This window comes from Lingula anatina, chromosome 1 (genome assembly GCF_051362555.1).
Source record: "Lingula anatina isolate TDL-2025a chromosome 1, LinAna3.0, whole genome shotgun sequence".
NCBI classification, from domain to species: domain Eukaryota; kingdom Metazoa; phylum Brachiopoda; class Lingulata; order Lingulida; family Lingulidae; genus Lingula; species Lingula anatina.
In genome coordinates, this window is record NC_141767.1 from 65,378,500 (window position 1) to 65,392,837 (window position 14,338).

The 14,338-nt window shown below is 34.0% G+C and overlaps 1 protein-coding gene across 9 annotated transcripts in view; it reads right to left on the reverse strand.

Annotated features, from left to right (window-relative positions):
* LOC106181055 (cytokine receptor) overlaps positions 1 to 9,988 on the reverse strand; it is a 63,034-nt gene extending 53,046 nt beyond the window's left edge. Inside the window, exons 1-3 of one of the 9 annotated variants that reach the window (XM_087001061.1) lie at positions 9,890 to 9,988; positions 8,412 to 8,465; positions 100 to 160 (exon numbers count right to left, since the gene is read on the reverse strand). The gene's annotated coding sequence lies outside the window, so the exon portion shown is untranslated. Of the gene's footprint in view, positions 1 to 99; positions 161 to 699; positions 1,038 to 5,729; positions 5,853 to 8,411; positions 8,466 to 9,416; positions 9,454 to 9,889 lie in introns of those variants that run through there. The other 8 variants (XM_087001062.1, XM_087001063.1, XM_087001060.1 and 5 more) reach the window with 8 other exon arrangements.
* Between the last annotated feature and the right edge of the window lie 4,350 nt (positions 9,989 to 14,338).

Sequence of the window (14,338 nt, forward strand, 5' to 3'; positions counted from 1 at the left end):
TGAAATGAAATGTCAGCAAAATAAGAGTCTAAGTTTACATAAACACTCTCTGATAAAGGAGCTACTCACTGTCAAACAAAACAAAAAAAGCATATTTACCAGTTACGATGGACACCAATGTTCCGTTGTCACTTGATGTATTATTTCTTTACTTCAAATCCTGAAAACGAACAAATTACACCATTACTGGAACTTCAATCTGAGGGTCACTGAAATTTCCAAATCAATTATATCTAGTGTGTAAACAATGTAGGAAACTTTTTCTAAAAATAAAATTAAATATTACTCATTTGTCAAGTAACAGAGTATTAACATAAACTTTTCTGTATATCTCTTGTAATTTGTCTATATCTACTACCCTATATGTATATTAACTATCAGCACGCTTAATGTAGGTGGTGGTAACCACAAAAATCCAAAAAATAATGTATCTTTACCTACTTTATAATCACACATCACATCCCTGTCCTCAACTCCTGTACAAACATTACAGAAAAAAAAACCTTACAGTAACAAGCACCATACCTTAACATATGACTTGTTGATTCCAATGAAATCAATTTCATTAAAAAATATAAATTACATTAATTCCAGTATAGTTTTTCACCAATACTTAACCAATCATCCAAAATACGAACCAATAACCACATGGAATCAACACGTTATTCTATTGTCAGTCACATGCAATGGAATACCTACAGATAACTGGTTCTAAGAAAACCGTCTTTCGTCTGCTGAACGCAAGCTTGTATAATGAATGACCTTTGCAGAACACTGTTTATGCCGTCATTTAGCTGCTTTAATGATGGCCTCAAATCAATCCAAAACCCTCCAATAAGGTTTCTGAAATGACGTCAATTTTCACTGCCTCTGCTTTACAGCTTGTCATTATCATAATGCCAAACAAGTTTCCTCTGTCCTATAATGTTTCTTAATGTGATAGCAACACACATGCTATGGGCATCAGTGGATGCTTTCCTCTGAATGCCAGATATTGATACAGTAAAAGCTATCAACTGATGCCTATCTCACAACCTATGGAATGTCTCCAAATATCAATAGCTCAATACAACTTAAAAAAAAAAAAACAAACAATGGAGAACAGTAACACATTAACATGAAAGATCTTATAGAATATCATATATATAACCTATTTATCTTACTATCATGATCAGAAAATTGGATACATCTGTTTACCTACTGTTAATCTTGGTGAAAAAATAAAATTACTATGAAGATGGGAGGAGGGATTCCAAAAGTAATTTTTTTCAATTTGATAAGTTTACTCACCAGCAATATTAAAAACACTTTGAAAAGCCCAAAACAGATAAGGTAGGGCAAAATCTGTTCTAGATATAGCAAATAAATAAATAAATAAATAAATAAATAAATAAATAAATAAATAAAATAAAATAAAAAATCCAGTAAAATTTAACAATTTTCCAATAATCAGCAAGGCATAACCTATCTTAAACCATTGAAAAAAATACAGACCTATAAAACCATTTTTTGAGCCTTATATCAAACGTTGTCCAAAATGCCTTCTAAATTTTTGTAAAGTCTCAAAAGCTACTCATGAATGAAGTATTGTTGTGGCATAGATGCTGCTTTCAGTTCCAAGATTCAGATGAAGTATTGTTGGTAGTGTGGTGCTAATATAGGTAGAAATTAAGAATATGGTAACCACTCCAGTGAGAAGAAGAATGCAGAAAATAGCAAGATGGCAAGAGCACTGGCAACCTGCATTTTACCATGTACATAAAGTCATTCACCTAAGTTTATAGGAAAAATGTAGTTTGGCAGTCATATTGTAAACAACAGATGTGTCATGACAGTAACAGCAACAACATATACAGATACAGTACTCAGAACACACACACAGACACAATACATGTGGCATTTGCATGTTTTCTGGCCACCAAACTACAAATTGGGACACTATATGTGCAAACCAAAGTACTATTGGTTCTTCAGAGATATCTCAATAACAGGAAGACTGTGTCAGCTACTAGACCAACTACACCACATGTGAATCTTGAAGAAGAAGAGTTTTCCAACAATTTTGAAAGATAAAAATTACTAACACCTTGCCTTTATTTAAAAAAAAAAAAAAAAAAAAAAAAAAACTGCAGAATGATCAAATCAGAAGTTCAAGCCAAAACAATGTTAAATTATTTTAAAAATTATTTTGCTTAATCACATGTTTAGGTTTGGTGAAAATGTAAGTAATAATAAGAGCTTAAAATGAGTTCAGATATACTAATTAATGTTTTTTTAATATGGAAAAAAAACAAGGCTAGTGAATTAGTTCCCTTTTTTAAAGAAATTGGACAAAATAGGCATATGTCTTCAGAATTCTTATACAAAATTGCTAAAGATCTGTCCTAAAACAAATAGTAGAATAATCTCATCTGTGGGTTTCTTGACCAATGCAAATATCATGATGAATAGTCCCTGTCAAGATCATGTCCATAGCTCTTCCTGTCTAATAACATAATCTGTTAATGTCTTAGCTGCTTTCTGGCTCATGTGTCTTCCTTGTCTATGGAGACATCTTCCCCTCCAAATATTGGATTTTTTTTTAACATAGTATAACATAATCATGTTAGGCTCTTGAGTGCACAAAATGTTGCTAGATAAATTTGTATCAAACAAAATTTTATCATATTGCTATCTTAAAATTTCCAAATCAAAAACAGCAGTTCGTTATCGCCTTACTTAATTTTAAAATCTACATATCGTAATACCCTAACCAATGAAACCATTGTCAATCACCTTAACTAACCTTATGACAGCCTATCACTCAAACAACTGTTAATCCAATAACAGCACAGAATGCCAAGACCTATCACTTGGAATAACATCTGGGAATTATTCAATATGTATCACCTTCTTGATGGGATCTTTTTTTACTCAAAGACTGGCTAAATGGTGAAAACAGAATACAAAACACTAACTAAATTCTACAAACCACAAACTAAATAAATGAAAATATACGAATTAAAGAAAAATATCACAATAATACACAAAAATAACTATAACTATAATAAGGGAACCAGTGATGCTCCATTTTAATCTGATATACATGTATATGAACTATGACAAACTGCAGTAGTAGTGAGCACACTCAGCAATAAAAGGTTGAGCTTTGCTCTTGTACTACAGCAACTACAATTTGATAATGTATCGTATCTATTTGCACAATATAGCAAAATAACAGTTAATTTTTTTCTGTTAAAATCAACCTAAAACCTGAGAGACTGAATTACTTTTATTTGCTGCACTGCATTTACAGGGTTGTCTTCAGAGAAGGGATAAATTTTTATCTCCACTGACGCAATGTCCTCAAAAATAGGAGTAAAAATTTGGCTCAATCTACAACACATTAAAAACACTAAACAGTAAATTACTTTGACAAAGAAAAATATAATATTTTCATTAATTCAAAATGAGCATTTTTATTTTCTGGCAGGCAATTTGCATGATCCCTGTAAATAGCAACTGGGTTAATTAACAGTGAAAAACAGCTTTTTTCATAGTCTGTGATCTGTGGTAATTACTGCAGTCATTTACAGAAGACTTTGCTCTCTAAGACCTATTAAATCATTACCTGTACTTGAACAGCTTTAGATGGTTTACTTTAGAGAAGCAGTCTGTTTGAAAGAAAAAAAAAACTTAATAGCTTGATTACTATGTAAGAGAGTCATCAAAACAGAACCTCTGCACTTGACATGGCCAATTAAGTAACTGAAAAAGGAACAATCACTTTATAACACTTATAAATGCATGATATGATACTTCTAGTCATTTGTAGTTGTTTTCTGCACATTTTGATCACTTAGGACCTTAACTGCTACACAGAAAAGAAATGGTCACCTAAAACAAGTTGAATTTCCAAGTTCTAGTTTTGTTTACTTTTTAAGACCTCTAATTTGGCAAGGCATCATCATCATCAAGTACATTTTGTTTACTGTATGAGAAACCCTCAAGAAGAAGCACCAGAGAAGCAAACTGAAGTGTTTGGAAATATCATTGCTTTCACAGCAGTATTGCAAATTTCATCTTAAGTACTAGTATGCTGTAAGGTTCTAAGTTACAATGTCCTCTCTGTCCCATCCTTCGCCACCCTATACCTCCTTCATTCACATTCCCATTACTTTCAACTAAATATAGCTTTCTTTTATGCAGTTTCATTTTTGAATTTCGAAAGTAAAAAAAAATGCTAAAAGCTGGTACCAAGAAAGTCATGGTTTATACTTCACCACATAGTGATGTTGTGCTAATGAAAAAAAAAATTCACATTATGTAACATTGCCAGGATATTAGCAGACCACTTCAAGAGGCATGATCTTCTAGGATTTTTATGAGACCTTTCCTATTGTTATAAACTCCAGTAAGCAGAAAACCATTGAAAGAAAATGTTATTTGACATTTTTGTTGATAAAATATGACCTTATTATGTGGTTACACAATCAGTTGCTGCTCTGGCAACCCAAAAACCTTAAAACCAGTGACAATTTTACTCAGGAATTCAAGTTTTGAAAAATAACACCTACGAATAATGCGCTCTACCAATCTATAATCATTTGTACCTGCTAAAATGTTACAATGCTTTTGTGATTATTTGTTGAGGTACATGTATATGTTAGCATAATAATCATAAATGCAAGAAGAAACAAACTGTCACTCTCTTTCTAGAGGAGCATAATTGATTCAGCATCTCTATATCTAAAAAGATAAAAAAAGAAAGAAAGAAAATGCTGCTTTGAAGTGACATATGCTTCTCATCACAGGTTAATCAATGATCTATGATACCCATATCTATATAGATCATTATATTACACTATACATGCTCTTCTCCCTCAAGAACTGAAGGTTCATGTTATCTGACATACCTCAAGGGCATTTCTCCTCAAATAACAGTCTGACTATAAGTATCAGTTTTTCAACACACACACACGTTTGTGGACCATGCTTTTACCTTTTATATTTTTTATATATTCTTTAAAAATACTTTCGTTACCAAACCAATGTAAAATTTGGAAAAATTAATCATACATTTTTCGTTATCTTTAGCTAAAGGAAATAATCTTTATAATTACATCATACATAAATATGCTGGCTTTAATCTGGCATCTACCCATACTATAGTATCATGTCACTCTAGTTTTTTTTTTCCTATTCAATCATTAATGAGCTGTAGGATAAAACTTCATCCAGCAGCATGAAACATATTGCACAGCATTGTGAGAATATTCTTGAAGATATACTCAAACCTTGTGGATTATGATGCATCATTTCAACCAATTATCAAGCTAATTAATCCACTGGTCCCAACTTTAAATTTAAATGATTCACCCATTTCTATTATATCTCTCTATCATCAATAAAAATAAAAATAATAAATAAATAAATAAAATGTACAGATTCCTAAGATGTCAAAATGTACAGTAAACTACCTTCACAACTCCTACCTGTACCTGACATCTACATGTACTTTGTGAATTGCATGTACAAGCACAAATACTGTTAGCATCATGCATACAAACATCAGATATAGGTCATAATGATTTTCAAATAAGCGTAACTATGTATCAACTCAAATTGCAAGGAAACACGAAGTGATTTAGCAATCTGATCAGCAAAACTATGACTTCTTTCTGTTCAATAAATGACAAAATCTAATAATGCAAACAAACACACATCTAAAATAACAGCAAGAAACCTACGTTCAACCTGCTCATCTGGAGAACTGACCCCTAACAAACACTTCCCCCATACACACACACGCCAACCATTAATCAGGTTAACGTCATGTTACCACGGGTTGCAAGTACATTCACAATATATATGTTCTGACTAATAGCATCAACATTCAAATAAGAAAAAAATGTAAATGACAAAATTGCAAAAAAATGGCATTTATATTACCATTATATAAGTATGTGCCTGCATGTCTGCCTGCATTTGTTTAAATAACACATTCTGAACAGTTCCCTAAGCTGAAAACAAAAATATTATTTCCCTCCTGTATGGCAAAACATTGTGGCAATTATAAAAACAGATAACTAAGATAACTACAAATCAGTTTCTGTTAGGCCGAGGATACTACAGTCATATCCAGAGGGCAATTTAGATTTGTAAAACACCCACAGAATTATAAAACCTAATAAGTGTTTAACCCAATACGTGTTTTCAGAGTGCTGCTGTGATGTACTCTTTACCTTTCAATTTAAATAATGCCAGTTGTTACATCACAAAGTATAATATATATATATATCCAGGAAGTTCTTGTTTTGGAAGTTCTTGAGTGTACATCAGTTATAACAGATCTGTACCTGTTGACCTCTCACCTGGCTTTACTTTTACACCTGTAAACAAAAACATACTGACAGGTAGGTAGTCATTTTTAGTACAAAGGCATAATATAAAAGTACTAGTACATTTCATATTCTTTTCTTATATACCATTACCATCCCAATGTACCCTGAATGTACGAACATGAAAAATATATATATATTTGACATGAGAAATATCCCATTATGGTCAGCTGATTAAGTTCAATGTTCCTAGCAAATTCTGTCTAGTAGGCATAAAATTCTGTATTCACACAGATGTATGAAGTACATAACTGTGATGAGGTTTTCAGTCATGGCAATCTCCCCTAACACAATATATTCTTAACTACCAATGGAAATCATCCAAGACAGGGGTACAGCATGACAAAATACAAAACTGGAAAAAGAACAAGAATACACATGTAGTGAACTTTTAAGTGAAAAGGTTGAAAGTTCTATGCTCTGGAAATGCTGACTTAGCAATACAAATGTGACACAAAGCATGTGCTGTTTTACTATAAACAGCAATGAAGACAGAACTTTAAAAATATTACCAGGGAAATATCTCTGAATAAATTCTTTCAGCTTTCATTCTTTGCTGCATCAACTTTCTAGTCTGCCATTATCTCTGACCCCTTCTTCAAATCCTACTAAATCATGTTTGATTTTATTAGTCTTTAAGGTGTCCCTTTAAATCATTTTAAACCATTTCCATAACTGCGAGTGCAATATTTGTTAATAGATTTTGTTAAAAAAATTTTTTTAATAATAAATATTAAAGGTCATTATAAGACCTCACTAAATGTGCCAATTTTTCATAAGTTGTCAGTAAAAACCATAAGGCCAATATTGCTGGTATAATGAGTCTAATTTGATCCTGGCTTTTTTTTTTTTTTTTGGAGGGATTGGCTCAATTGGTTGCTGAGCAGTACCCACTCACATTCTCTTAGCTTTCCTATGATAATCATGGGCAAATTTAGGCCGTCTTCTGGGTCTTCAGGAAGACCGTCAGATTTTAAAGTTTACATCGACGGGTTTCTAATTTTTCTGTCGGAAGACGGTTCAAAATGGTGGATGGAACAATGAAGATAACTTGGAAGCCTGTCAGAAAATATCTCTGGATCCGCTTATGATAATAACGGTCAAGGTCACAAGAGAGTAGGCATCAATTTGACTACTCTCATTGGCTGGCCAACTCATCACACTGTTAGGAAAAAAGTTCCTGTCTAAATGTTCAAATCATGGAATATTGGCAAAGAATATGAAGTCATAAGTGAACCATTAAGTATTCATGGACATTTGGAGTTCATACCACTCCCAATATTTTACATTCACAAAAATGGAACAGCATGCTCATTTCTAAACATATTTTCCTGACAGACCTCCTACTACATTGTACACTAGTAGTAGTTAAGAGCAATATTGACACCTGGTATGCATACAATAAATGTATATATAAATGAACAGATTGGTGATTGCGTATTTCCTAGAAAAGGTCTGAAGAGATGCTATTATAAAGATATAAAATTGCTATGCCATTAATAATTATTTCCACATACCAACTTCACAAAAATTATGAATGCGTTATGCTTCCATCTATATTGTACCCTTAGGTGTCAGTCAAACCACATTTCATGGTTAACTTTTTCATTTCAAATATACTCAGATATCCATAAGTATCATTACCACATGTTGATAGCTCTAACACAAAGCATCAAACTTATATGTTGTCAAAACGAAAAGTAGGGGCAAATCACTCTCAATATGCTTTCTGTGAAAATAAATTTGGCCACATTTTCTAAACTATTTCACATAATGCCTAATTATGTGAAAAAACACTTCCACATTCATTCATGAATTCTTTCATTCATCCATCCATCTGTCAATCCATTTATTCATTCAGAATAATATATCCAAACATATTTTACAAACTTTTTTTTCCTTTTTTTATTCTTATAACATTCATTCTTATCTCTTCATGTTATGACCCTGGAATTTCATTTACTTTTAATTTTATCTAATATCATAAAACATGCCCAAATAAGCATAATAATAAGCAATTTCAATACTCACTTTTTTCATTTTTGAGACAGATATCATATTCTGTGTCTTCAAATCGAACAAGATCTGGAAGAAAGCCAGACAAATATTTTCAATAAGATCTCGATAAAGGAATCAAATAAACCCCTCCTCCCTACTTTCTCCTCACTATCTCACCTGTAGCTATTCATTTTCAAACAAGCTAAATTGACATGCCCCCATTTTTCACCTTTTGCAGCGCTAGAAGCAGGTAACAACATGTGATCAACTATATATGACACCCAATCTCCTAACCCCAGACAGTGATAAGATATCACAACTTCAAAAAGGTAACAGTGCACCATGACTTCCCCATACCTTCAGTAGCTAAATGACTTAACAAAACAAAGGAAGCAAAAGCTGTTTTACATTCATACCTGAGTTTTAATCAAGACAATTTTTCAATAAGTAAGTTCTGGTACGTTATAAAAGAATATGACTATTTCAGTTACAAAATTAATGAAATAACCATATAATATTAAGTGCATAACTATCATTTTAATTACACGGGGGTGGCTCGTGATGTCATGAGCAGCCACTTGACTTGAACTGGTCAGCAAATAGGGACCAGGTTTTCAGAAATAACACACAACCCTATGGGAAACAATGAGTTTGAATTATTATATTTCATGGCACAACCAATGACGATTCATTTTTATGACACAAAGGATCCTTTATGCATATACAAGTACCCTACCAAATCTATTCAACAATTATGAATTAAGACACTAAAAAAAAGAAAAAAAAACACTTGAATGTCTCCACTGCTTTGCATCAGAGCAACATTTGACTGCACATCTTGCTGTCTGATAAAGAGTCCAGTCCAATCTACTTATTTTACATTTCAATCTTTTGTTGATACAGTGTTTCTTTTTATCATGCCATCTTGCCCGCACTGGCTTTTGGGCGACTTGCAAATAATCATGTAAATATACACTGCACTCTTTCTCTTCAAGCAATCAAAGCCATGGGGTCACATTCTAAGCACCCATTCATTACCAAGTTTTCACAAGGCCCCACTGCGCATTCAGAATGTTTTTTGTTGTTGTTATTTTCATGAGCTGTTCAAAAGGAATTACTGTCACTGCAAATAATGTTTAGAATTAATGTTAGTTGTATAGAAGTATCATTATAGTTTGAAATTCCGGTCTACAAATCTAAACGCGATATAAACTTTTTTACTATGATACTAGAATCTATATTATCTCTTCATACATAATAAATGACACAACAGACACAAAAGCACATTCTCCTATGGCATATCTGTGTGGCAATGCATGTCATGCATGCTGGCAGTGCGTGTTAAGCACTGCGACAGAAATCCATACAAACACACAATCAAGTCACTTTTCTATATCGACTGTGCACAGCGATAGCTAGACCTCTTTAAGAATGTTTATAACCTCAAGTAGCCTCTTATTCCCTCACGTTAACAGAGACATTGTATTGAGGCATCAAGACATAAGTCATACCTTTTAAATGCCGCTCCACGCAAAATGAGGGAACTGGGTCATCCCAGGTTGCCCCGATAATGTCGCTGCAATCGGGTCGAGAAATCAGGTCAGTGCGCACGAACCCGCGAAGTTGTGAGTGCAGTTAGGCCAACGCGACAGATAAAACCCTCGAAGGCAGCAGCTGTCTGGTCCTTAGCACCTCTCATTCAACCAGGGATGTAGGTATTCTCCTCAGCCTCTTGAATGCTACCATGAGTTTTAACTAAAATGAATTTAATTAAAACTATTTGGCATCAAGCTCGGCTGTCACTATGAGCTGTTTTAATGAATATGAGGCACATAAAAACCGATCACCAGTAAAATATATGTCACTAGACTACCGGTTCCATAGGCCCAATGCGACAAAAGTATTTAAAATAAACTAATTTAAAAGGATAGCAACCGACTGTTACAATTCGTCTGACATTCAAAATTCCACAACAAAAACATTGTTAACGACAATTTTTGTTGACACAAAGAAACCACCAAAACGGAAACCTTTGCTTACCATAGACATAAATGTATCGGGCTAAAAGAATTATGGTAACGTTATAACATGGAAATATATATTTCCATGGTTATAATAACAAGCACAACATTATCTGATGTTTAATATCAAAACGTTCTGTGTAAGCTGGGGTTAGATCTACATGTAGGCCTAGGCCTACGTAACGACGTAACAGTATTGTTACTTTTTTTTAGAACCGTTTTTGAAACTTTTTTACATCGTTACTATAACGAAACCGTAACGCATTTGTTAATTATAAAAACATATGTTAAGATACTTCATAGTATTTTACCGCTTCATGGGATAAGCATTCCTAATTCATGATAGAGAGCGACTTCACTTAGGGGAGACCGGGGCTTGTTGGCCCAGTTAAACACCTTTGGTCTTGTACAATATAGAGCCAACTAGGAATGAGTTAGAGTAACAAAACCGGTTTCAAAGTAAGCCCCATGAACTAAGCTACGTATGCAACGTCATTATTTTTCAGATATAATGCCAGATGGCTCACAATTTGACAAAAAACGCAGTTGATGTCAGGGGGGCCCAACTTGCCCCTCCACCGGGCAAGTTGGCCCCCTATACAAAAATGAAGTAAATATCCCATGTAAACGCATTGAATTACATTTTTATACATTTTTAATTTATTAAATTGATTTTTGAGAGTCTTTGATTAATAAATAGTTCAAATGAGGCAGATTTATTGAGGTTTCCGGACGTCACGTTGTAGGCGGGGGGGCTATGTGTTGCAAGAACCAAAATATCTATTAATAAAATTTGTTTTGTTTTAATAAAGAATAAATTAATAATGGTATAAAGCAGGTTTGTAATGAATGAAAACGAATAATAAATATTCGTTTTAAAAGAAAGTAACAAATTCCGTTTTAAACCATTGAGTTTGTTTCAACAATGGCCTCTAGCTCTGTTGCGCACAAAGGTCCAACTTGCCTCGAGTCAAGGGGGGCAACTAGCCCCGGGTGCACACTTTTTATTTTAAAAGATGGCAGCCATTTATGGTGCTAGAATGAGCAACGATGATACATCTCTGTGAAATTTGAAACAATGAGCTTCAGTTTGATGCCCTATACATTTATTATATTTGATCAAAAGCCTATGAAAATAGATTTTTAAACCTCTTAAACAAATTTACTTTTAGGTGCAAAAATCGTTTATTTCGACTCACCGCTTAAGTAAAACTTTTTAACGTCCGACAGTTCCTTAGCATTGTAGGCTACGGTCACTTTACAAGAGTATGTGGCCCGTTTTTTTTACCTCGTAGTTACTTTTTCATAAATTGACGGGGGTCAACTTACCCCGGGGTCCAACTAGCCCTGGTCTCCCCTATAATGTTGTTCCAGAACGTTGTAAAAATGTTTTAAAAGATCCAAAAGATAACGGTATTATTCTGTGTTAGCTGGGGTTACGTAACTGTATTGTAACTTTTTATAGAATCGTTTTTGAAACTTTTGTACATAGTTATTATACGTTTTTGTTACTTATAAAAAACGCATTCAAGATTTCAGTAGTGAAATAAATGAGACCATAACCTATCACTGACGATGCATAATCGCAAGAACATGTCTTCCACTTCCTTGACAATCGTGATAGCGGTTGAGCGTCTCGTTGCGATTGGTGAGATTCACACCAAAAGCAATTATGGACCCGCGTTTCCTTTGTGAGAGATGACAGGATATTTCAGGGTGTTTGTGAATAAAAACACTGCTTCCCATCGAAAGTTTTCCATCAAAACTAATGTCGAATCCACACTGCCCTAATTTCAAACAATTTTATTTTTCCATGTTTAAAACACTGCCGCAAAGTCAAACACTTTTTAATTCTTTAAAAATTTCCTTCGTCACTGACAGTGTGAACGTGATCTACTCGTACAGTGTGGTTCGATGTATTTGTGTACAACAAATCAAATGTACTAAATTTTAAGTGTTTTAAAAATGGAACATTAAACCAAATAATACCTCTCTGTCTTGAGAGTCACTTTTTAAACCTAATTTGTTCCGACTATCTAAAAGCGAATACGTGTGCTTACATGTACATGTATGTAGGTTAGTGTATCATTTTGTCAATATTCGGTGGCTTTTACATGAATGTACATAAGTCACCATACTGATAATATATGTGGAAGGTCGTCATTATTATTTAAACGATAGTACGGAAGAAGAAAAATATATGTATAGTTTCATTAATTATATCTTGTGCTATTGGTGTCGGCTTAAACGGTCACGTGGGTTTTGGAATGATGTAGCGGTAATAGCCCTCAGTTGACTTTATTTGAAATGAGAAGAATAATTTTTATTTTTCGCACGTTGTTGTGATACTGGTTACATTCTTGATGTAGACATGCTTTAATCTCCAAGTAGTAAAGAGAGGGTTTCAAATTTTCCTCCGAGTTCTCAGCAAAATCTGAAAAAAAAAAATAGCCATGCCTGAAGTACAATGTATATTTCTTTTGATCTATAAAAACAAATTAATGCCTACATTGATTCCCTCAGCCAAACAGTTTCCCGTTTTCAATCTGAATGAAATTTGGTTGTGCATTTAGTTTGGAGTTGGAGTTGTGAGTTGTATGCCTTGGGTGACGAGTCTGACAGAATGTAAAGTCACATGCACATTTGGGCCCCTAACGCAAGCTGTGTAGTTGCAAGTCAAATTTTGTAGGGGAGGAGGCTGGGAAGATCCGGGATGAGCGTTCCATGTTTATTGTACCACCAGCGTTAGCGCTGGCGGTACACATGGTTTCGGTCTCGTCCGGATCGTTCCGCCGGCTCCGCCGGCTCCGCCGGACGGCTACCGTTACCGCTTCTCCTCCTAGACGGTAAGGCCCCCCATACCCATCTCATGGATTTAGGTCACCTATAATCTCAACTCGTTCCACGTAAAATTTGGGCTTTGTCGGTATTGGGGTCTGGGTGTGGCACTCATTGCAATGCACCCTTGTCTAAAAATGGCAAAATTAAATGCTAATTATCTACCCTACGGAAGGAGTTATGGGAAAAATTTCTATAGACGGCTTTCCAAAAGTCATATGTGTAGATTTCAAATATACCCTTGGATTTGACCTTTGACCTTTACTTCAAGGTCAAATGGGCCAAAATTTTCAAAAAAATGAAATTTTTTACGAAAAAAAAATTTTTTGCCCTGTTATTCAGACACCACACAGACTTAACCAATAATATTATTGGAAAGTGTTACCCTTCAGGTCATCTTTCATCTCCATGAATTTGGGGTCAATCGGTGCATTTTCACGGGAGTAGCGGCCATAAGATACCGAAACTGAAAACTGTCTCTAATTCGGGAACCGTTAATGCTAGAGACCCATTCTTTTTTGCATTTTGTAGAGCATGTAAAGCCCAACACTGAAGGTGGTCTCGGTTTTTTTGTATTCCATACGGTTTTCGAGTTACGCTGTATCAAAAAGTACATATTGGTGGTAAAAGCAAAATGTGCAGTACGGTAATGGATAATAAATTTTGAACTCTGGAAAAATAAAACGTTAGGCTTGGCAAAGCAGACAACTTGTGTTCAAAAATGACATTATTTCATCAAATTTGAACTTCTGAAACTTCAGAGCACCTCCTATTTCAAGAATTTTGATCAAAATGACATTTTCTTTATTTTAATTAATTTTTTCTGTACGAAATTTAAGGCACATTATGGTAACTCCAAAATTATAACATTTAGTCCCTTATATCTCCAAAACTGGCAGAGATAGGTCTATAGTTACTATTGAAGTTGAATAGGAAGTCATATACTGGCAATCTATATGTGACCTTAAAATTGACCTTTGACCTACTTTTCACCATGAACTGAACTTTGCAAATTTTTCTTCCCTTTTATCTCCAAAACTGGCAGAGATAGGTCTATAGTTACTATTGAACTTGAATAGGAAGTCATATACTGGCAATCTA